The sequence below is a fragment of the Malaclemys terrapin genome, chromosome 14, assembly GCF_027887155.1.
Source record: "Malaclemys terrapin pileata isolate rMalTer1 chromosome 14, rMalTer1.hap1, whole genome shotgun sequence".
NCBI classification, from domain to species: domain Eukaryota; kingdom Metazoa; phylum Chordata; order Testudines; family Emydidae; genus Malaclemys; species Malaclemys terrapin.
In genome coordinates this window covers 41,363,609-41,385,762 of record NC_071518.1, presented here as the reverse complement: position 1 = coordinate 41,385,762, position 22,154 = coordinate 41,363,609, and positions in this window count along the sequence as shown.

Below are 22,154 nucleotides of genomic sequence, written 5' to 3'. Positions count from 1 at the left end.
TCACCCACGAAAGCTCATGCGCCAATACGTCTGTTAGTCTATAAGGTGCCACAGGACTCTTTGTCACTTTGTGCAAGTGTTGTGACAGCATGAGTTAACACAATAACACAGTGCCCTATATACTGCTGGTCCCCAACAATGCCCACCTAATAATAGCATCACTTTAGATTAAACCATGGAATCAGCTGAAATCACAATCCCCTTTATTGTGATCACTGTCACCACCTGGAGAAACACATCTGATACAAAACACAGGATTGTCGATGACAGATCTTTTGTGGTTTGAAAACACACATGCTTCTAGCCCAGCTGAAAGCAAATCTGTCTAAAATGCAATCCAATACAGATAAACTGTTTGATTTCAGAAAGGACTGTACCAGCAAATGTCTTTTTTGCATTTGCAATGTATCTCTCGTTCTCTATAGAATAATCCAAGGATTTTTGCCTTTCCAAGATCCCATATCTTCTGGCCCATAATGTGTGTGTATAACCTTTGCCAAGGTCATCTGCACATTGCCATATTTCACAATCCAGGCACCTGACACAAGGCAGATGGCCAGATTCCTCTTTAATAATAAGGTGTTTACTTCTATGGAGCCTGTGCCTGACATTTATTGAGTCCCTGGTGGGAAGAAAAAGAGAAAAATAAGGGTTGTCTGTTACTGGAAACTGATGCAATCTTCCTAGGGTTGCCAACTTTCTACTCGCATAAAACCGAACATCCTTGCCCCACCCCTGCCCCTTCTTTGAGGCCCCGCCCTGTTCACTCTATTTCCCCCTCCCTCTATCGCTCACTCTCCCCACCCTCACTCATTCGCTTATTTTCACCAGGCTGGCTCCAGGGGTTGGAGTGTGGGAGGGAGTGAGGGCTCCGGTTGGGAGTGTGGGCTCGGGGAGGGGGGCAGAAATGAGGAGCTCTGGGCGGGGGGGTGGAGCTGAGGCATTCGGAGTATGGGGTGGGGCCAGAAATGAGGGGTTCAGGGTGCGGGAGAAGGCTATGGGCTAGGACTGAGGGGTTTGGAGGTGCGGGGGGGGGGTGAGAACTCCAGCTGGGGGGGTGCAGACTCTGAGGTGGGGTTGGGAATGAGGGGTTTGGGGTGTAGGAGGGTGCTCTGGGCTGGGGCTGAGGAGTTCAGAGGGCAGGAGGGGGATCGGGGGGGACAGAGGGTTGGGGCATGGGAGGGGGGTTGAGGGCTCCAGCTGCGGGTGCGGGCTCTGGGCTGGGGTTGGGGATGAGGGGTTTGGGGTACAGGAGGGTGCTCCAGGCTAGGGCTGGGGGGTTCAGAGTGGGGGGGAGGGCTCCGGGCTGGGACAGGGAGTTGGGGGTCAGGGGCCAGGCTCCAGCTGGGGGTGCAGGCTCTGGGGTGGAACTGGAGATGAGCGGTTTGGGGTACAGGAGGGTGCTCCAGGCTAGGGCTGGGGGGTTCGGAGGGCGGGAGGAGGATCAGAGTGGGGGCAAGGGGTTGGGGCGTGGGAGAGGGTGAGGGGTGCAGGCTCTGAACGGCGCTGACCTCAAGCAGCTCCCGGAAGCAGTGGCATGTCCCCCCTCCGGCGCCTGTGCATCCCCTATTTCACAGAGTCCCGTACCTGTCATCGTCTGCACCGGTCATCTCCTCTTTTAGATTGACTGAAAACAGGATGGCTGCTGGATATGAAGCTGCAAACTTTGTGTGTATGTGGAAGGCCAAGCTTCAGTGGGCTACATAGCCTGCAGATGCTGTTGCTGTCTCTGGCAGAAAGTCGGGGAAATGCATCTCTGGCTCCTCTCTGCTCTTCCCAGCTACAGCCCCAGGGCAGGAGGGGCAGGTCCAGGACACTGCCAGGGGGCTCTAGAGCAGTGGTCTCCAACCTTTTCAAGCACAAGATCACTTTTTGAATTTAAGTGCAACCCAGGATCTACCCCACCCCTTCCCCGAGGCCCCACCCCTCCCCCAAGTTCCCACCCCGCTCACTCCATCCTCCCTCCTCCATGGCTCGCTCTCCCCCACCCTCTCTCACTTTCACTGGGGTGGGATGCGAGAGGGGGTACAGGCTCTGGGGTGGAGCCTGCAATCCAAATCCCCTCCTGCATACCACCCCGTGCCCCATCCCGGAGCCCCCTCCTGCACCCAAACTCCCTCCCAGAGCTTGCATCCCTCACTCCCTCCTGCACCACAGCCCCCCAGATTCAGCCCAGAGCCCTCTCCCAGGGGGATCAGGGCTGGGGCAGGGGTTCATGGTGCAGGAGGGGGTTCAAGGTGCTCGCTCCGGGAGGGGAATCAGGGCTGGGCAAGGATTGGGGTGTGGGAGAGGTGCAAAAGGGGTGTGGGCTTCCACTGGGCGGCACTTACCTCGGGTGGCAGTGCAGCGGGGCTAAGGCAGGCTCCCTACCTGCCCCATGCCGCTCCCGGAAGCTGCTGGCACATCCCTGCGGCCCCTGGGGTGAGGGCATGTGGCTCCACGTGCTGCCCCTCCTCACGAGCACCGCCCCCTCAGCTTCCATTGGCCGCAGGCAGGAGCAGTGTGCACAGACACCCCTCCCCACACACACACACACACATGGATGTGCCGGCCGCTTCTGGGAGCAGTGCAGGGCCAGGGCAGGCAGGGAGCTTGCCTTAGCCCCACTGCACCACTGGACTTTTAGTGACCAGAGACTGCGATCGACTGGCAGAGGATCGCGATCTACCAGTTGGTGACCACTGCTCTAGATCTTTGCAGAAAGTTTACACACAAACATACAGACACCGTAATGCAGATTGCATCTAGCAAGTTCATATCCACACAAACGTAGGGCTGTCTGCCTGACAAAATAGTAGCAGCCTGCAAATTTGCATAGATTTTCACATATTTACATAAACTCAGGCACCAACCATCAGAAGCATTTTTCTTCCTGTTTAAAATGCTACGGTGACAAAGCCCGAAGTAAGTATGGCATGTGTTTATTGGGAGCCTGCAGAGCTTGGGAGGTGCCAGGTGATCCACAAGTCCGGTGTTCTTGAACAACTCTGGAACAGTCCTGGGGGGACCCCTGTAGTGTGTCAGCCCCTCAGGTCACACTCTCTCACTGGGTTGAGCCCCTTGGCTTCTCTGCCTCCTGGGACTGAACTTCGGAGCCTTCAGCTCTCCTGCTTCACTTCATGAGCTTGACCTGAATTGGACCCCTGGGGAAGACTTGCATGCCCAAAGGGAGCAATGTACCCCCAACTTCCTGACTCAGGAGTCAATCTCAGCCAGCAGAAGGGTCTATTAGATGTCTGGGACACAACAGCATAGAAAGTTCTTGATTATCACAGAGAACAGAAAGTTACAGCCTGGTCCATCTGGGTCAGTTCAGAGCCCAGAGATCTCTTTGACCCACCTTGAGTCCCAGTCCAGAAGAGTGTCATGCTTCCAGCAGCTCACATGTAACTACCTCCACCCCCAGACCCCTCCTCAGTCCTTTGTGTTGTCAGTTGTTGGCTGTGTGTGTGTTCTCTCTGCATGCTGCACTGGCTGTAGCCAGATAGCCTGTACAGCAGACTTCAGTTGTACTGCCCAAGAAGACCACAGACTCTGTTCAGTGGCAAAGGCACTCGACCAGGCTTACTGCCAACAAAGCGCAGTCCTAGTGCCCTAAACATGCTACAGGTACACTAATACATGTATACTCATGACAATGGACCAGCTCGGGCCGTGGTGGGACTTTCTGCTCCCCCCTTGGCCAGACAAAGACACTCCTCCTGAGATCCCTCTTTTATACAAACAAGTTACGTAGTACCCTTCTGACATGGTTAGTGACCGCCTTATACCCTGTACCTGTTGGTTTGATCAAAACATCTCCATCTATCTCTCTGTCATCCTGACCTTATGTCTAGGAGGAGTCAGTGTGTCCCTGTATCATCTTCAGGGAGTGTGTGAACACCATACATTGGTATCGGGGTGTTCTGGCACGATCCTTCTGGAATGTGTTTCCATGAATACTTAGTGCCTAGGAGTGCTTGTGTTTTTACACCAGCCCTGTTCTTGTCAAGTTCATGTATCGGATAGTGAACCTGCAAGCAAGTATCTGCTTTGTAACAGGGCCTGACTTTTGCTCATAGCCTGACTCTTGCTAACTTTGCTTTATATCAGCAGGGCCTGACTTTTCCTCACTTTAGTTCAGGGCTTAGACCTTGTACCAGGCCCCATGCTTCAGGTTCTCTCTTTCTACTAAACTTTGTTCTTGTTCACAGGCAAACATGGTCACCTGGCCATCTTCCTTAGTGCTTTGTTTTCCAGCTGGTCATAACCGGCTGGCTTCCTGAAGAGGGGATGTGCTCCCCTGCTCGTTAGTTGCTAGTACCAGATGCCTGGGCAATTGTCTGGGGCCTGGTCCAGCCACACCTGGATCTCTGGGTCTCTGCAAAGAGTAAACAACCTTCTCCCCTGACCTAGTTAACCATGCAGCTCATAGGGGAAACTGAGGCACACACAATAGTCATCCAAAATATTATGAAAAACTCTCGTATCATGTAAATACAAAGAGTAATCAAACACATCCCTGCCACACTTCAGTATTCTTCCCCACTCCAGTGGTGACCAGGGGAGGTGAAGTGTGCCTTGTACAGTAACTCCTCACTTAGCGTCCTCCCTCTTAACGTTGTTTCAAAGTTACGTCGCTGCTCCATTAGGGAACATACTCGTTTAAAGTTGTGCAATGCTCCCTTATAACGTCATTTGGCTGACTTTACAAGGCAGCATTGCACAAGTTCATCTTCTCTGCCTCCTCCCCCTCCCTCCCTCCCTCCTAGCACTTACCCCACCGCCAAACAGCTGTTTGGCGGCGCTTAGGACTTTCTGGGAGAGAGGGAGCGGGGAAGCTGCCCTCCCCGCCCCAGCAGGCAGGGCCACCCAGAACGCAGGGGCCTTAGGGGCTGCAGAGCCCTGGGCTAAGGGAGCCCCGGGGCCCTGGCCTGCAGCTCTAAAGCCCCTTTCAGAATGCGGCCCTGCAAGCACAGGCCGGAGGACTCAGGAGAAGTAGGGGCAGCCGCGCAGCCAGAGGCCGAGAGAAGCGGTGCTTTCCCTTCCCGGCTTTGAAGGGGAAAGCGCTGCTTCTCTCTGGACGGCTTTGAAGGGGAAAGCGCCCCCTTAGCCCAGGGCCCTGCAGCCCCTAAAGCCCCTGCGTTCTGGGTGGCCCTGCCTGCCCCGGGGGGGGGGGGGCAGCTCCCAGAATCGCGGCCATGGGAGCGGTGCTGCACTGCACAGAGCCACCTGCACACCCCCTGCACCAAACAGGAGCTGCCCCAGGTAAGTGCTCTGCACCTCCTGCCTGCCCCAGCCCTGAGCCTCCTCCCGCACCCCACCCTGAGCGCCCTCCCACACCCTAACTCCCTCCCACACCCCGCACCCCACCCTGAGTGCTCTCCCACACCCTAACTCCCTCCCAGACCCTGCACCCTAACCTGAGCGCCCTCCCACACCCTAACTCTCTCCCAGACCCCGCACCCCACCCTGAGTGCCCTCCCACACCCTAACTCCCTCCCAGACCCCGCACCCTACCCTGAGTGCGCTCCCACACCCTAACTCCCTCCCAGACCGCGCACCCCCACCCTGAGTGCCCTCCCACACCCTAACTCCCTCCCAGACCCCGGACCCCACCCTGAGCGCCCTCCCACACCCTAACTCTCTCCCAGACCCCGCACCCCACCCTGAGTGCCCTCCCACACCCTAACTCCCTCCCAGACCCCGCACCCCACCCTGAGCGCCCTCCCACACCCTAACTCTCTCCCAGACCCCGCACCCCACCCTGAGTGCCCTCCCACACCCTAACTCCCTCCCAGACCCCGCACCCTACCCTGAGCGCCCTCCCACACCCTAACTCCCTCCCAGACCCCGCACCCTACCCTGAGTGCGCTCCCACACCCTAACTCCCTCCCAGACCCCACACCCTACCCTGAGCGCCCTCCCGCACCCTAACTCCCTCCCAGACCCCGCACCCTACCCTGAGCGCCCTCCCACACCCTAACTCCCTCCCAGACCCCGCACCCCACCCTGAGTGCCCTCCCACACCCTAACTCCCTCCCAGACCGCGCACCTCCACCCTGAGTGCCCTCCCACACCCTAACTCCCTCCCAGACCGCGCACCCCCACCCTGAGTGCCCTCCCACACCCTAACTCCCTCCCAGACCGCGCACCCCCACCCTGAGTGCCCTCCCACACCCTAACTCCCTCCCAGACCCCGCACCCCACCCTGAGTGCCCTCCCACACCCTAACTCCCTCCCAGACCGCGCACCCCACCCTGAGTGCCCTCCCACACCCTAACTCCCTCCCAGACCCCGCACCCTACCCTGAGCGCCCTCCCACACCCTAACTCCCTCCCAGACCCCGCACCCTACCCTGAGCGCCCTCCCACACCCTAACTCCCTCCCAGACCCCGCACCCCACCCTGAGTGCCCTCCCACACCCTAACTCCCTCCCAGACCGCGCACCCCACCCTGAGCGCCCTCCCACACCCTAACTCCCTCCCAGACCCCACACCCTACCCTGAGCGCCCTCCCACACCCTAACTCCCTCCCAGACCCCGCACCCCACCCTGAGTGCCCTCCCACACCCTAACTCCCTCCCAGACCCCGCACCCCACCCTGAGTGCCCTCCCACACCCTAACTCCCTCCCAGACCGCGCACCCCACCCTGAGTGCCCTCCCACACCCTAACTCCCTCCCAGACCCCGCACCCCACCCTGAGTGCCCTCCCACACCCTAACTCCCTCCCAGACCCCGCACCCTACCCTGAGCCCCATGGGTCAGTCAGGGGCCCCTCCCCACCACAGTACAGTACTGTACTGTACAGTATATAATGCCTTTCGTCTGCCCCCAAAAAATTTCCTTGGAACCTAACCCCTCGCATTTACATTAAATCTTATGGGAAAATTGGATTCGTTTAACATTGTTTCACTTAAAGTTGCATTTTTCAGGAACAGAACTACAATGTTAAGTGAGGAGTTACTGTAATATTTCATCTAGTTTATCTGACACTTACTGAACTCCAGCCATGCCAAAAGGAAATGCGGAGGCAAGTCTTTCAAAACAGTTCTGGTCAGCAGAGTATAACATCTTAAAGGGCATACACTGGAAAGTTGGAGACCCCAGAAATTGCATCCCCATTTGTATTTCTGCATGTGTTTGCTCTGACCTGAGAGAACACCCTGAACACTGTCTGGCTTCCCCCACGAAGTTCTCATAGCAAATTTCAAACTCAAATAGGATAAAATGTGAATGGTGAAAAGCAACAAAACAGAGCTCAAGATACTCCACAGTATCCCCACTTGATTTCAGTGCAGGCCCATCTGCACAAAACAGCTTGCAGGATCTAGGCCTTCGTGAGCCAGTGGGTCAATAGAATCTGTTTGTTGGGGGGGTACAACTGACACAGAAGTAGTCTCAGCATGATACGGAAAGCATGAGTTTTCACTTTCTCCCCCTCCAATGGATCTAAACAGAACCATGGGTCCCCTTCCCACCCCATCTCTCCCCGTAAACACACACACTCTCCCTCCCCCCTCCATACACACACACTCCCCCCGCCACCTTTCATTCTGGCATCACCACCTCCACGGGCTCCTCTCTTTTATAGACAGCCGCCTGTGGAGTCCTTCCTCCACCTGGGAGGACGGGGAATGACCCCCTCTGATGCTGCTGACTGGGTTGTTTACCTTCACAGAGCCTAAAATGTCTCCTCCACAATGTCTCTGAGCTCTGTGAGCCTGGGAACCAAGAAGTCCTAGGTTGCTCCCTGTCTTAGGGCAGTCCCAGACCAATGATTTAGCTTCCTATTTCCCCTAGTTTCATTGCCTTTATATCCCCTCCTCACTTCCTATTTTCATTTTTCCCACCCTTTTTTCTGATATCTTCCCTTTTCTCTTCACCTCTCTTCACCCCTTGCCATTCTGCTTCTTTATGCCTCTCATCTGTGCACTCTCCTGCCTGCCTTCTCCCCAGGCACATTCTTCTCCCCTTGTCATTCTGCTTTACAAAACACATTAGGCCGGTAGCACAGAGCTTCCCTAGCAGCTCAAGCCTTTTGGGTCTCTGGAGATCCCCTACTTCTCTTCCCAGTACTTGGGATTTCTTTTTAACACCAAATTTGTTCCCATTGAAGTAAATGGAGGCAGGCAACCCCAGTGAGCAAGTCTAGGTCCTAAATGCTGGTTTTCCTTACAGCTCTTTGGGGGACTCCAGAGCCCCCCACCCTCCAGATCTGTCCCCTTGTTTAGCATTAATTAGATTTTTTTCCCCAAAGCAAACAAGATCAGAAAGTCCGTGAGCTCCTTTCAATTTGTTCTTGTCTAAGACAATCTCCTCCTTCAGTCTGGATTTACATGGCAAACAACATCATCAGGAAGGGACCTTTCTTATCTACCTCCAGTGGTCTGTGATTTAGCAGCAGCAAAAATGACTTAGTTTTAACCTGTAATGGCACTTTGGATGGAGAAACATCAACCAAAAGCTCACCCCAGTAGACAAAATTAATTCAAAGATAGAGAATATTCAGAATAACAATACCATGGAGAGGAAGAGAAAAAACCAATTAAACTTCTGCTTCTGCACAAGTAGTCCAAAGCATATCTACCTCAAAACATTCTGAAACAAACTGAGCATCTTGCATCCTGTAACCATTTCAGTTGTCTGTTAGTTTGTATGTCTCTGTGTGCAGCAAACTATAGCTACAATTCTGACCCGAACGAGTGGAGTGCCATTAAAATCCCATGTTTCTGTGGCTAGACACAATTTCAATAACTGTAAGATGTAATCACATGAAGGGATTTTATAATTTGCATTTCTATAGCACCCCACCTTATAGGATGTCAAAGCACTTCACAAACACTTCATTAAACCATTAATGAAAAATTCAAGGTAAGTCTGTCTGCCTAATGAAACTTGTGTGCCCCATGTTACTTGGTATAAGAATCCCTCATAACTTTTTCAAGTGCACAAATCCCCCTTGAGGCAGGGAAGTACTAATATCCCCACTTTGCAGAAAGGGAATTGAATTACAAAGTGATTTGACCAAGGTCACACATGGAATCTATGGCAGAGGAGAGAATTGGACCCGGATCTCCCAAGTCCTAGGCAAGCTCTCTACCCACTGACCATCCTTACTTCATTTCACAGGTGGGGAGACTGAGGCACAGAAAGATGAAGTGATTTGCCCAAGGACACACAGAGAGTCTGATTAGACATGGGAATAGTACTGAGATGTCCTGACACCCAGTCTCTGACTAGCTGATGCTTACTTGCAAATACGGTTGTAGTGGGTGAACTAATTAAGAGGAAATAGGAGAGGAGATGATGGTGGACTTTACTCTGCCGTCACAATCCCAGTGGAGAGCAGAGGATGAAAAGTGGGGAGCATATCACAATCCCACTAACAAAGCAATCCACCCCATTTTGAAACTGCCTAGCTGGTGCTCTTCCTTTTTCAGTATGACCCATGCAAACACACTCATTGGTCACTCTGGAGAGTTCTCCAGCCCCTGATGCTCCCTGCATTAGTATGTATCATTCTCCATTTGAAGTTTGTATCTTTCATATCTTCATGGGCAACTGAAGTGGGAAGAGTTCAAATGTAATGGCCCAATCCAGGGAGGCAGCGGCTGTGGGCTGCACTGCATCGGCTAGGATCCAGCCACTGTGCTTTTTTGCACCTTAAAGCAATGTTACTTAAAAGGTACCCTGCTCTTCCTATCCAGAACAAGCAAAACGAATTTGTGGTGATGGTGGGGGGGGGGGGCAGGGGACAAAAAAACAGAGGGTGGAGGAGAGCTTATAATGGAGGGATTCAGCAACTCAGTCAGTGGAGATGGGTGAGGGGAAGTGAGCGGCAGAGAAGTCCTGGTCTCTGATGGATTGAAGGTCACAGAGAGCAGATGGAGATTTTGTGTTTTGTCTGTTTGTGCAGCTATTTTCATGATAAATAAAAATAACATTTTAAATATATAACCAAAAAATCAGGAGGACAAGGAAGAACCATTGTCTTACAGTCCTGTCCCAGAAAAATAGAAATTCTCATGTAGTTATGTGACATGACATCTGATGAAGTGGGTTTTAGCCCACGAAAGCTTACGCCCAAATAAATTTGTTAGTCTCTAAGGTGCCACAAGTACTCCTGTTCTTTTTGCTGATACAGACTAACACGGCTACCACTCTGAATAAAGTTACTGACACTCATTGTATAGTTTGTATTCTGGCAGCAGATACATGTGTTGCATTTCCCTTGACTTCAGCTGGAGCTGCATATGCACCTCCAGCCCAAGAACGACTACAATTCGGGGGCTTTCCCACCACATTCCAAAATAGTTTACAAATGTCATATATGGTCAAAATTTACTCCCTTCCTGTCACATGGTGTTAATCACAATAAACTAGTAACAATCCAGTACATCCCTGCCCAAGCTTTCTCAGCAGGACTTTTAACTCCCAGACTTTCTCTCTGAGGATTGTTCAACTGACCCCTCTCTTTAGAATTCCGTTCCCACCTCCCTTGTCCTCAGGAAGCAATTTAACAAACTCCACCATGCAATCATCAGGACTGACTTAGCATGTCCCAGCAGGATCAATGCTCCCTAGTAGGGAGCATTCACAGTGCAGCACTACCACACTGCTACAATGATCCACAATGTATAAACTCACTCTTTTAAAAATTTCCAATAACATTTCATTGGGTTGCCTCAGTCATGGATCAGGGCCCCTCTGTGCTAGGGACTGTACAAACACAGAACAAAGAGATGGTCTCTTCCCCAAAGAGCTTACAATCTAAGAAAGATACTGTGACATGTAGACACCTTGGCAAAGGGTCCTCTGTTCTTTGCAAACAACTCTTGTCACAGACCTGACAAACTCACTACATCAAATATGTTGCTGACAGGGTATTTCTCCATAAAGGGTAACACATAAGGTCTCTGTTGAAAGTTTGCAACTTATCAATCTTCATAATCATGGTGTGATGTGTGTACAAGTAATATTTAAGGAATAGTGTAACTATATTAATGTTTATGCCTGTATGGTTTTAAGATTAAAAGGAGTTACCAGGCAGTAATATTACTCAGTTTTGGCCTTTCATGTGGGAGGGAGTTGCCACCCCTCCCTGGTTAGCCCAAGATGTAATTCAAGGCTAAATTGTCTACCATTGCCCCATCCCAGAACAGTCAATGGAAACCCATCAAAAACAAATCAAAACCACATGGAGGTAAAAAAAATGAACACGATAACAGTCGGGGCATACCCCAGTCTATAAAGCAAAACAAAAGACTGTTTCTGTGTAACACAGGGTGGGGAGAGGCATTCTGTATCCATTCACTGAGGAGACATTTTATTGTGTGAGGGTGTTTTTCATTAAAGTTTGGATCCTAGGTCCTGCTGCAAGGCAACGATAGGGCTGTCATAAACCCAGAGGAGATTGCTTGAGTGGCTGAAAGGCTGGTGGTGTTGGGGAGCTAACTCCCAGTTATCACACGCAAGTCTCCCTCATGCTGGGGGCAAGGGATTAACAAGGTGAATCTCAGTCCTGGGTGCCCCGGGAACTATTACAGATACTTTATACCACCAGTCCCTTTATACATATTAGTCATCATAATACAATTTGGTGCTTTATAACCCACTTGACAACTTAAATCCATGCATGGGGCAGACATATTGCTTTAATCTACAGGTGCAAGGTACTGCATGATGGACAATGAAGTGGAATTATTTAGGCAGGGCTGGCAACACTGCTACAATTACAATTGCCCAACACTTCTCATTTTAAGATCCTCTTTTCAGTTGCTTATACATTTGCCAAAGGTAATGATTTAGGCTGTACTTTCCTGTTTGGTGTCTGCCTCAGGCTACATTTTTGGGGAGGAAAACTTTAGCCAAAATGGTTCAGCCGTTTCTGAAAATGAGACTAGGGGAAATGACACAGTTTTACCCATTTTAAAAAATGGGGCAGTAATTTGGCAGGAGAGCGGCCTCTGTGTCAGGGATGTGCCTTTTGCTGTCCCAATGAAAATCTGCCCAAATTAGGGCCAGTTACAAGCCTTTGAAAAATTGCAGTTTGCACCTACTCAGTAGAGACTTCTTTGGGTTTAGCAGCTAATCCATGAAGATTCTGTCCCTACTCGGTATGGGTCAGCCCAGGCTGAGCGGGACTTTCCCTGAAATTGTAACTCTGGGTTGCTGCGGGCTGAGCCCCTGAACCGAGAGCAGGGAACCTGTTGGTCCTGTGCTTTCAATGATTCCCCTGCTGGGCCCAGGCAGGAAGCTACCTAATTTGTATGCAGAGCGGACAAGAGCTAGGCCTGTGCAGGGCCAAATTATTGTGTATCATAAAGCATATGCACAAGGGGGCTGAATTAAGGATAATGAGCATGATAATTTATTTAATGATATTTTAACATAGTTTTTTATTTGTATATTAAATATTCCCAGCAGAGTTAAATGACTTTGGTTAAAAATTTATTTTTTAAAAAGTGCAACTTTTTTTGCCAATTTATTTTATGTGAATTCACATCCTCTTCCCTTCCAGAATGGTGGAATATTGAAATGGTTTTTGGTCAGAAGCGGCGGAAGGTCCCTAAAAGTGTGGGGGCCACTGTTGCCCAAACTGTGGCCCCGCCCCCCTGCTGTCCCTTCCCCCGAGACCCCGTGACACCCCCCCCAAACTCCCGCCATCGCACTGCTTCTTCCCCCCCAAGACCCACTCCCTGATCGCTCCTCTCTGCCTCCCCCCTCCCCACATCGCTCGCCCTCATGGCTGGTAAAAAGTGGGAGGGCTCGTAAAAAATGCCCCCCAGCCCCCCTGATTTTGGTGAATCATGAGAAAACTCTGCAGAGCCTTTTACAGGAAAATTCATATGTGGGCTTTTGAGGAGCTGTCAGTGGGCTTTTACAGGCCCTGAGGTCTAGATGGAATGTGAACACAGCTCAGAGCCAAGGATATATAAGGAATTATATTCCCACCTCTGTTGAAGACACTCACTGTCCTTAACGTTGCAGGGATCAGCTACATGAGTTTAAAGAAATCTGGGCTAAACGTTTAGAAACGTTTGACTAAGGAACACCCAAGGGCCCAGTGGCCAGTCCAGCCTTTTTTCCTCCTTCCCCTTGACTTCCCCCCGCTTTCACATTTCCCCTCCCTACCTTGTCTGTGTTGTCCCCATTACTTGTAAAATATTGATTTATTTGATTTTATAGTTTAATATTAAGGTTGCTAAAACTGTTCTTTACCTAAGTATGTTAACGTTATGTTGTAATTTAAAGTTGATCATTTTCATTTTTTGTTTTCTTTTTGTACAGGGATGTTTATATTAAACAGTTAAAGTTAATAAAAAACCTTAAAAAAGGCAACCCTTTGTGAACCTCTCGTATTGATATAGCACGTTAGCTGTTATTTAGTGCAGCCTCGCAACACCTCTCCACTGCAAGGAAATCTCACTATCAGTTTTACAGATGGTTAAACTGAAACACAGGGTACATCTACACTACAGGGGGGAGTCGATTTAAGATACGCAAATTCAGCTACGTGAATAGCGTAGCTGAATTCGACATATCGCAGCCGACTTACCCCGCTGTGAGGACGGCGGCAAAATCGACTTCTGCGGCTTTCTGTCGGCGGCGCTTACTCCCACCTCCGCTGGTGGAGTAAGAGCGTCGATTCGGGGATCGATTGTCGCGTCCCAATGGTACGCGATAAATCGATCCCCAAGAGGTCGATTTCTACCCGCCGATTCAGGCGGGTAGTGTAGACCCAGCCACAGAGAAGTTAGCTGACCTGCCCAGGATTACATAAGAACGGCCAGACTGGGTCAGACCAAAGGCCCATCTAGCCCAGTATCCTGTCCTCTGACAGTGGCCAATGCCAGGTGCCCCAGAGAGAATGAACAGAACAGGGAATCATCAAGTGATCCATCCCCTGTCGCCCATTCCCAGCTTCTGGCAAACAGAGGCGAGGGACACCACCCTTGCCCGTCCTGGCTAATAGCCATCGATGGACGTATCCTCCATGAACTTATCTAATTCTTTTTTGAACCCCGTTAGTGTCTTGGCCTTCACAACATCCTCTGGCAAAGAGTTCCACAAGTTGATTGTGTGTTGTGTGAAGAAATACTTCCCTTTATTTGTTTTAAACCTGCTGCCTGTTAATTTCATTGGGTGCCTGTAGCGGGGTGGTCACCTGCTCCTGCCCTGAGGGGTTTAAAGACAGCCCTAGGAGAGGGCTGTAGCAGGGAAAAGCTACTAGGCTGATTGGGGAAGCAGTCGCAGCTGGGCCACGCCCCAATCAGGCCTCAGCTGGCCCTATATAGGAGGCTGGGAGCCAGGAGCTAACAGTCTCCTCTAGTTGTAGAGGGAGATGGGCCTGGCTGCTGGGGAGCTAGAGAAGGTACCTGGAGTGGAGCAGGGCTGGGGGAAGGCCAAGGGAGCTGGGGAGCTCCAGCCTGGAAACCCCCCAGGCTGCGGCCTGGTATAAGGCCAAACAGGTACTGGGGTTGCAGGGGACAGCCAAAGGCTAGGCGGAGGCAGCAGGTCCAAACCCAACCTTGCCTGTGATGAGTGGTTTATACTGCAGTCTGCCCCAGGAAGCAGGGGCTAGTTGGTGACTGGCAGTAGCCTATGACTGAGGTGAGGTGGGGATAGGGGTGGGCGTTCCCTGGGGAGGGGAGACCCTAAGAGTGAGGGGTTACTGCCAGGGGCAGCATCCCAGATAACAGTGCACCAGAGTCCAGGGAGGGACGCAGGGGCCCAGTGGCACTGGGACACTGGCCTGCCGAGGGCGCTCCAAGGCTGGAAAACGAGCTAATTCCGAGGACACCAGCAGGAAGTGCCGCAGGGGTGAGTCCCACATCGCTACAGTGCCCAAGAAGAAAGACTGCAAAAGGGAAGGCAAGGGGGGAGTCCAGACTGAGACAGGGGTACAGTCTGAAAAGGAATATAGCTGGAACTGGAACCATTTGTAACCAATTTCTTTAGTGAAACTACCTTAGTTCGCGTGTTTCATTTCATTTGCTTAGTAATCTGACTTGTTCTGTTCGTTACCCCTTTTACCACTTAAAATCTGCACCTTTTATAATTAAAATTTGTTTTGTTGATTATTAAATCCTTTTTCTGTAATTTCTAACTTGGGGGAGGGTAAGAAATGTACACACCTTTCTCCACATTGAGGGAGGGGGCGAATTTCATAATATATCTTTGGGTCCGCTGCACCCTCAAGGGCGGTGGAGAGCTGAGTGCTGGAGCAAGTCCCTTAAGCTGAGTCTTCCCAGAGCTGATCTGCAGCTGGGTGTGGCCCTGCCTGTGTGTCGGTTAGAGGGGGGTTTAAGAGCCTGGCTCAGCAAGACAAGTTAAAAGGGGCCCACGCTGGCAGAACAGGTAGACTCAGTGGTATCTCAGCACATCAGGTGCCTTCCCAAGGGGTCCAACCTGTCACACTTAACTCCCATTGAAATCAGTGGGAGTTAGGTGTCTGAGGATCTTGGCCCTGGTGCAGTTCCCCAAAGGACCTAAGCAGATTGAAACCACTGGGATTTAGGTGCCTAACTTGACTGTAAATCCTAACAGCTGCCTAAATCTTAAGGTGTCTAAATACCTTTGAAAATCTGTCCCTAACCTCTCTGTGTCTATTTCCCCATCTATAAAAGAAAGGCAGTTACTTGCCTACCTACACGGAGCCAAATTCTGCTTACCGTACTTACATGGTCCTACTGAAGTCAGTGGAATTCTTGAATAAATGAGGTGAACAGGATTTGTCCCCTATATATGCCTGTGAACATCGTAAATCCTGTACATTTGCCAGTGTCATCTTTGGTCTGTCACCATTCCCATTTTACAGATGGTAAAACAGACTTGCAAACTAAATATGAATGGTAAAAACATGGTAAGTGTTGACTCAAAAGAATATATATTTGTGCTGCTGATACTTATGCATGGAGTTTTCAGCCTCACTCATCTGAAGAAGTGGTTTATTTACCCACAAAAGCTTATGCCCAAATAAATCTGTTAGTCTTTAAGGTGCCACTGGACTCCTCATTGTTTTTGTTTTAAACAACTGCTTACTCTGTAGAAATTATTAACTTTCTTCCCAGATTCAGTGCAGAAGGCACAGCATTTTAGTAAATATTCCTGCAAATCTGATGTAATTTTTTTAAATAAGCATCAACATAGTTAGATTGTGTGTGTGTATGTTTTTACTTATTTAAATATAAGAAATATTACATCATTCATCTTAATTTAGGAAGGCTTTCAGTGTTTATTTAAAGAGGTGATACTGTCCCTCCCTTTAAGAGTGCATTGGATCTGTTCAGGACTTTGAAAACCATGACTGCATACATCACATGCCATTTGACAGGAGAGGAGGATAGAAGAGTTGCTGTATTTGTTTGAATACTCAGGAACATATGAATGTACCTACTTCAGTGAGATTGCACCAAGTTGCCCAATTCTAAATCTTTCATAGCCAGGTGGGTAGGTCTAGACTGATACATAAATGTCCAGTGGAATTTTTAAAATTTGAAGTAATTTTAAGAAATAAGCTCTTCTATTTGGCAGAAACTAAAGCTCATCATCTGAATTAAAAAACAAACAGTTTAAACATGAGTTCAGAAAAAGGGAAATATTTTTCTCAGCTATAATAGTGCTGTGTACCACTATAGTGCCTTTTATCTGAGAATCTCAAAGTGCTTTACAGTCATTAATGAATTAAAACCTTAAAGCACCTTGTGAGATGCCTTTAGATGAGTAGACTGAGGCACCAAAAAGCTACGACAGTGAATGAGTAGTAGAGTGAAGTGTAGAATCTTGGAGAATTAATTAGCATTCCCCTGCTCTAACCACTAGATAGCAATCAATTTCTAGGTGCTATCCAAACACTGATGATCCAAGTGTAGGGTTACCATATTCTGTGCCTCCAAATGGAGGACACTCCACGGCCCCCGGCCCCACCCCCAGCCCCGCCCACACCCCGCCCCAACCCCGCCCCCTCCCCAAAGTCTCTGCCCCCTCCCCTGCTTCCCGCGAACATTTGATTCGCGGGAAGCCTGAAGCAGGTAAGGTGGGTGTGGGGGGGAGGAGGCGCGGCCCAGGCTGGCCCCCCGGCGGCTCCAGCCTGGGTCGGCTCGGGCCCTGGGGTGCCGGCCCCGGCCGACCACCCCTGGCCCGCCCAGCACTGCCGGCCCCCGGCGGCCCGGCGCACCCCCGGGCTCCCCGCGGGCCCGCCGGCCCGGCTGACCGGCTCCCCGCCGGCCCGGCTCCCCGCGGGACCGGCTCCCCGGCTCCCCGCCGGCCCGGCTGACCGGCTCCCCGCCGGCCCGGCTCCCCGCGGGCCCGGCTCCCCACCGGCCCGGCTGACCGGCTCCCCGCCGGCCCGGCTCCTCGCCGGCCCGGCTGACCGGCTCCCCGCCCGGACCCCGGCCCGGCACCGCGCCCCCGGCTCCCCGTCCGGCCCCGCGCCCGGCCCAGCACCATGCCCCCGGCCCCGCACCGCCGGCCCCGGCCGAGCACCACCCAGCCCTCCCGATTTTCCCGGACATGCCCGGCTTTTGGGGATTTCCCCCCGGACGGGGATTTGAGCCCCCAAAAGCCGGACATGTCCGGGAAAATCCGGACGTATGGTAACCCTATCCAAGTGGCTTGTAACAAAGCACTCCAAGCTTCAGAAAATATTGCACATTGATTTGTACTAAGCAGTCCGTCCCTTGGCCAAAGGATCTGATCATTAGGAATCTTGGGTCTCCTCGAAAAAAAGAGGAATAATTAAAAACCCATTTTTACTGCAGCTAGTACCATTATATTCTGATTAACATTAATCCTCATGTGTTAAGAATGAGAAGATTTTGACACTGATATTGCTACTGCTTGTTCTGTACAATCTAATTCATAATATTCTAGGAGAAAAATGCTAAAGCAACCAGAGAGCCAATTATACCCTCAGCTACCTGCCTGGTATTTTAATTTGCTCAGGCTTCTTCCATTTACCTGTACATTACATTGATTGGGTGATGATTTTGAAACAAATCGATCAAAGGAGAACATGCTTTAATATCTATATCTTATCTCCACATTAAAGCTCTTTTATTGCATAATGATCCTTTCTAGAAGGAAAGCTTGAGTATCTTTTCGTTACTAACTCTATCATCTGCTTGTCTGGGAAAAAATGTGTTTATTTTGGCTGTGAAATGAACTGTTTCTACCTTCTTCTGACCAGGGATTTAAGGAGTAAGAGCTTGATGGCTGCATGCTGATGTTCTTTCCAGACAGCACAGTTTCTTGTCCCATATTTTATGAAATTCCATGTAATCCAGGATGCTCTGTACATAGCAGGAGCCTTTCCATTTGGCTGTAGGTGAGTGGCTCCAAAAGAGGTTCCTTTTTGTTCACAGTTAATGTGCAAGGCAAAGTGTTACAGTAAGAATACAAGCTCCCCCAACCCACCCTGCTGACCTTTATTCATGGAACATGAGGAAAGATTTGTTTTTAAATGATTAAATCAGCTATCCTTAATCAATATGGAAATGTCAGGCTTGCTCACTGTTTAGCTCCTAGCAAAACTCTTCTCTGGCTGCATCTAGTCTGGGGTTCTTGATGTTCTGCTACAGCATTTGGTTCACATCGATTCTCTCTTAGGTACTGATAATGCCCTCCCATAGTGAAACCCAGGGGAGGGCTAAAGCCTGGTAGAAAAATCCATTAGTTTAAAACCAAGGAGTTTCTGCCACATTAGACAAGGCAGGTGGCTGTTGGCTCCCCATGGAGCTGGCACAGACTTTGTTTGCCTAACCTATGGTTTAATGCTGAGCTCTCCAGAGAAATCCCTGTGGCCCTAGAGGGTCTGAGCTTCTGCCAAGCCCCCTAGTTCTCTCTCTGCCCACCATGGCAGTTGTTCTGCTGTCTAGCTATCTACTCCAACCTCCCCCACTTGTGGGTTTGATAAGGCAGAGCCAGCGGCAGCTCCAGGCACCAGCACTCCCTGCCGGTCCCTGCGAGGGCGGCAGTCAGGCAGCCTTCGGTGGCATGCCTGCAGGAGGTCCGCCGGTCCTGCCGATTCAGCAGCAATTCGGCGACGGGTCCCCCGAAACCGCAGGACTGGCGGACCTCCCACAGGCATGCCGCCGAAGGCAGCCTGCCTGCCGTGTTTGGGGCGGCAAAAAAGCTAGAGCCGCCCCTGGGCGGAGCAAGTGATTGTTTAGCTGGGAAGTCCCTGAAGGTTTCCAGGAATATGATGCCACAGAAAGTGTCTGTTCCACAGCTCTGCTCTTTGCTCTCCAAAACACACAGGCCCAGATTCTCAAAGGTACTTAGGCTCCTAATTTCTATTGAAATCAATGGAAGTTAGGAGCCTAAACCCCTTCGAGACTGGGCCTTAAATATTATGGATGGGATCCACAAGGGCACTTAAGTGCCTAAGTCCCATTTTTAGGTGCCACCAGGGTTGGCTATAGCTTTTTTTGCCGCCCCAAGCAAAAAAAAAAAACAAACCAAAAAAAACCGGTAGCCGCAGGGAGCGTGTGGAGGGCGGTCAAGGCGGCTCACAGGGGGGTGAAGGGAGGCGCCCGCCCGCTCCCTCTGGGTTGCAGCCCGCTCACAGCCGGGAGAGAGGGGCTCCCACCTCTGGCCTTGGGGTGCCTCTCCTGGCCAGGCAGGCAGGGCCCCCGGGGGCTGCAGGAGGTGCTGGCTCAGCCACTCCTTTAAAGGCGGCTCGGCCTGGCCGGGCTCGGAGCGGCGTGGGAGGCGGAGGCCGCTGCAGGTGGCAGGGAGTGGCGCGTCCCGGGAGCCCTGCGGCACGGTGAGTGGCGGGGATCGCTAGTTCCTGCCCCTCTGGGCTGGGGTCCGTGCCCCTGCAGGGCTGGGCTGGGACTGGCGGAGCGTGGGGAGCCGGTCGGGGTATCTGGAGCTGCGGACCGGGCTGCCAAAGCAAAAAAAAAAAAAAGAACCACGGCAGGGTGGCCGGACTGTGCCACCCCAAGATTGGCCGGAATGCCGCCCCTTACAATGTGCTGCCCCAGGCACGTGCTTTCTTGTCTGGTGCCTGGAGCCGGTCCTGCAACCCACAAAACTCCCGTTCGGCTGCTAACTACTCCATAGGCATCTCAGCACCCAAGTTTTTTGCAGTAAAAATTCCCTAGGCCTCTGTGTTCCTGCCTCTGAGGATGTGAGCTGCAACCTCACTCTGGTGCTTAGGCACCTATTTCACCCCTAAGCTCCAGACCGATCCAGGGACTGAGGAAAAGATAAGCACTCTTGGCCTAAATCGTGTGGGACCCACTCCCATAGACTTGCTCAGAGGCTGCCTAGCTCCATACAAAACAGCCAGAATGCAGGGGAGGAGAAGACTCCCTTTATAACAGGGGTTCTCAAACTAGGGGTCATGACCCCTCAGGGGGTCACAAGGTTATTACATGGGGGGTTGTGAACGATCAGCCTCCACCCCCAAAAGCCTGCTTTGCCTCCAGCATTTATAACACCTAACTTCCAGTGGGACATTTGAGGAGGAAATAGGACCATGCTATGTAATGCCAAGGAAATGCACTGGACTAGGAGAGCTTTCTAAGGAGAGAAATAATGAAAGTTCTGCTGAAAAATCAGGGACAGTTTCTCTTAAATAGGGAGCAATGGGGTGGTGCTGGGGTCTGCCCTCTAAGGCAGGGGCAGGGGCGTGAGAGCTCAGTGGTTTGAGCATTAGCCGCCTAAACCCAGGGTTGTGAGCTCAATCCTGGAGAGGGCTATTTAGGAATCTGGGGCGAAAATCTGTGGGGGTAGCCCTGCTTTCAGCAGGGGATGGGACTATATGACCTCCTGAGGTCCCTTCTAACCCTCATGTTCTATGACATAGATGTACCATGGGGTGTGTGGCTGTAGCATGTGACTTTTTTGCAGGGGCAGGAAAGAGCACACACTATGTGTGGTCATGGCAGGAGACCGGAAGGGGGGTGGCAATGGGATGCGACACTCATGGAAGCTGGGAGAGCATGGTGGCGGCAGACGGCTTGGGGGGGGGGGGGGAGGTGAGTGGTAAAGGGATGCTCAGTGGCATGTGAGGGGTGTGGCCACAGCATGGGACATGTGGGATGAGAGGCTAAAATGCGTGGCTGTGGCAGACAGCTCTGGCATGGGAGGAGAGGGGCTGTGGGCTGGCATGCAGCGGGCTGGCCTTGGCCTTTGAGGTGGGGGGGCTCAGGCATGTGGGTCCAAGGCAGGGGATAGGAGGGTGGCTCTGGAGGGTGGGGCTGAGGTGAGGGGCAGGGTAGGGGTCTGTGGCGAGTGAGGGGAGGGGGCTGAGATGGGGGGGGCTCAGACATATGGGTCTGAGGGGAGGGGCAGGGCGGGGGCTGTGGTCAGTGAGGGGAGGGTGGCTCGGAAGGGTGGGGCTGAAGTGAGGGGCAGGGCGGGGGCTGTGGCCAGTGAGGGCAGGGGGGTGGCAGGGTGGGGCTGAAGTGAGGGGCAGGGCAGGGGTCTGTGGTGAGTGAGGGGAGGGGGCTGAGATGGGGGGGCTCAGACATGTGGGTCTGAGGTGAGGGGCAGGGCGGGGTCTGTAGCCACTGAAGGGAGGGGGCTGAGACGGGGGGCTCAGGCAGGGGGTAGGAGGGGGGCTCGGGAGGGTGGGGCTGAGGGGAGGGGCAGGGTGGGGGCTGTGGCCAGTGAGGGGAGGGGGGGCTCAGGAGGGTGGGGCTGAGGTGAGGGGCAGGGCGGGGCTGTGGCCAGTGGGGGGAGGGGGGCTCGGGAGGGTGGGGCTGAGGGGAGGGGCAGGGCGGGGTCTGTGGCCGGTGAGGGGAGGGGCAGGGCGGGGTCTGTGGCCAGTGAGGGGAGGGGGGCTCGGGAGGGTGGGGCTGAGGGGAGGGGCAGGGCGGGGTCTGTGGCCAGTGAGGGGAGGGGGGCTCGGGAGGGTGGGGCTGAGGGGAGGGGCAGGGCGGGGGCTGTGGCCAGTGAGGGGAGGGGGGCTCGGGAGGGTGGGGCTGAGGGGAGGGGCAGGGCGGGGGCTGTGGCCAGTGAGGGGAGGGGGGCTCGGGAGGGTGGGGCTGAGGGGAGGGGCAGGGCAGGGGCTGTGGCCAGTGAGGGGAGGGGGGCTCGGGAGGGTGGGGCTGAGGGGAGGGGCAGGGCGGGGGCTGTGGTCAGTGAGGGGAGGGGGGCTGGGGAGGGTGGGGCTGAGGAGAGGGGCAGGGCGGGGCTGTGGTCAGTGAGGGGAGGGGGGC